This window comes from Sinohyriopsis cumingii, chromosome 1 (assembly GCF_028554795.1).
Source record: "Sinohyriopsis cumingii isolate HCF-2022 chromosome 1, ASM2855479v2, whole genome shotgun sequence".
NCBI lineage: Eukaryota > Metazoa > Mollusca > Bivalvia > Unionida > Unionidae > Sinohyriopsis > Sinohyriopsis cumingii.
In genome coordinates, this window is record NC_142961.1 from 86,185,504 (window position 1) to 86,188,755 (window position 3,252).

At 34.6% G+C, this 3,252-nt stretch overlaps 1 pseudogene; it reads left to right on the top strand.

The window, feature by feature from the left end:
- The first annotated feature begins 1,205 nt into the window (after positions 1 to 1,205).
- Positions 1,206 to 2,453, top strand: LOC149807283 (histone-binding protein RBBP4 pseudogene; annotated as a pseudogene).
- The last annotated feature ends 799 nt before the right edge of the window (positions 2,454 to 3,252 follow it).

The following is a 3,252-nucleotide window of genomic DNA, read 5'->3' on the forward strand; positions in this document are numbered from 1 at the left end:
AATCCGATGAAATTATCTTTATTGCAGTGGAAACTTTCGTACAATTATCAAACGGATTTTATATTAAAACACAGGTCAGAACCGCACAAGTGTATTCGATTTTTCCCCCGTTAAACGATCTTTGAGGCCATTACATATACCAAAAATTTTTTAAGTTTACTTTTATATTTATACATAATTTGTCGGTAGAAAGTTATTGATTGTTAAATTTACTCTGTACAGGAGACAGTTTTTAATAATCTTCCAGCTTTATACTGAATCCCCATATGGCTTGTAATGTTATATATGATACATGAAACTGTTTTCTTGAATAAGTACTGTTGAAACAAGACATATATTAAACATCTTCATTCATTCGTTCAACCGTTCATTCATAGAAAAGGCTTTCTATAGTCGATAGTAGTTGAATCCTTATTTCAGGATATATTTTTAATCAAGTATCAGATCCAAAGATATTTCTCCATCACATGTACTAATGGTATCTTATATCGATTTATTATTATTATTATTATTATTATTATTATTTTGTACGTTTCTTCAATATGTAAAACATTCAAATATAACTATTTTGTATTTGATTTAATGGTCTGGTTTATGATTGTGCTTATGATTATTTATTTACGTATTTATCTATTTATTTATTTTATCACATGTATTTGAGTGGTTAAGATTAACCACACACACACACACAAACACACACAAACAATCTCTCTCTCTCTCTCTCTCTCTCTCTCTCTCTCTCTCTCTCTCTCTCTATATATATATATATATATATATATATATATATATATATATATATATATATATATACATACATACATACATACATACATACATACATAAGTTAGAAACTATCAATGTCCTTAGAGATTATTATCTATGTAAGTAAATCAGAGAAAATCAACTCATGCCGGATGTTGAACAATGGGGTGTAATTACTACCTATGTCACGCTCAAGACATCATAAGCACTAATCCTCTAATAGACGTACGATTGGTCAGTTTGTTGTTTAATTGGTTTTCTTTTAGAAATAACGAATAAACCAGGTGTTAGCCAAAATAATATAAAAGGCCTTTTCATTTTAACGCTGCATCGATATTCTAGTCCCAACTACGGTGTCATACAGATGATAATTTTTCTTCAGAAAGAAAGAAAAGATTTTTCCGACTTTAAACCAAAACGTGCACTATTTGAAATTTGTAACCATGACGGATAAAGCAAGTGTTCGTGATGCAGAGAGACTGATCAATGAGGAGTACAAGATGTGGCAGGAACATAGACATTTTCTCTATGACTTAGTAGTGACACATTCCATGGAAAGGCCAAGTCTCACAGCACAGTGGTTGCCCGATATCACAAGGCCAGAGGGAAAAGACTACGCTTTCCACAGACTGATACTGGGTACACGTACTACTTCGAATGAGCAAAACCACTTGATGATAGCTTGTATACGGCTGCCCAATGATAGTGCTGAGTTTAACACGTTCAGTTACGACAAGGAGAATAGAGTATTTGTTGGTTTTGATTCACTTTGTTGGAAGATTGAGACAGAGATTAAAATCAATCATAAAGGAGAGGTGAACAGAGCTTGCTACATGCCACAGAATCCTTGCATCATTGCAACCAAGACGTCTTCCAAGGATGTTCTGGTATTTGACTACACAAAGCACCCAGCTAAACCTGATCCCAGCGGAAAATGTATTCCAGAACTGACACTGAAAGGCCACCAGAAAGAAGGATATGGTCTATCTTGGAACCCCAATCTAAATGGCCATCTAATTAGCGCTTCAGACGACCACACCATTTGCTTATGGGATATCAATACCAAGCCTAAAAGAGGAAGAGTTATTGATGCAGTTACCACTTTTACAGGGCATACATCAAATGTAAAGGACGTGGCATGGCATCCCTTACACATAAGTATGTTTGGATCTGTAGCTGACGACAAGAAACTTATGATCTGGGATACTCGCTCGAAAAAGACCAGCAAACCAAGTCGCAATGTTGATGCCCACGCTGCTGAGGTCAACTGCCTGTCCTTTAATCCTTATAACGAGTTTATTCTGGCAACTGGATCTACTGATAAGACTGTTGCGCTGTGGGATCTAAGAAATTTGAAACTGAAGATGCACTCGTTTGAAGCACATAAAGATGAAACCTTCCAGGTTAAGTGGTCCCCACACAATGAGACAATCCTGGCATCTAGTGGCATAGACAGAAGGCTATATGTTTGGGACATGAGCAAAATTGGAGAGAAGCAATCTGCAGAAGATGCTGACGATGGTCCACCAGAGCTGCTGTTCATTCATGGCGGACACACGGCCAAGATTTCTGAATTCTCGTGGAATCCCAATGAACCCTGGGTAATCTGTTCTGTTGCAGAGGATAACATCATGCAAGTCTGGCAAATGGCTGAACACATCTACAATGACGAGGAACCTGAAACCAGCTAAAGAACGGAACGTTAGCATTTCTAATTTGATACAATTCATTCATCTATACATTTGACGGGACTGCTTTTTCTTGTGAATACATCAAATCATTGCTGGCTTGGTCACGAATGGTTGCTTACGCAAACATTTTTCAGAAAGGCAAGTGAATGTATTATTGTTTCTGATTGTGTAATAAGCCATGCAGATGTGTACATTTAGTAAAATCTGATTTTATATATTTCATATATTTTAGATTGGAGGATCATTATTTTGTATCAAGGACTGTAAAACATTTCATCAGTATTTGGTTGGATGAGTTTTAAATTGAAAGACATTATGCTGTTATCATACACTTTAATGCAAACCTAAATATTTTGTACCTGATGTAGAATATCCAAAAGATTCAATTTGTTTCGGATCTAATATTTTTTGCATCTAATTTTTATCGCACCTAAACAATTTTGCGTCTACCATTATTATTGTCGCAAATTTCTTTTGGAAGTTTGAGCATTGAAAACAGACCTTGCATTCTCTTAAATTTAAGGCCAGCTGTAACTCACTGTTAGAAATATTCTTTTAGTTAACAAGATGACTGAAATATTTATGGTCTTTTTCAACAAAGAGATTGAAGCAATTGTTGTACCTAGGTATATATTGAAAAGAATTGTTGTTTCTAGGTATATATTGAAAAGAGTTGTTGTGCCTAGGTTTATATTGAAAAGATTTTAAAAAATCTATTTTCTTATGTAATATATTCATGTGAAATATTAATATAGTTTACCATACTACTAGTGAATTTCTTATTCTTTCCTTGATGATT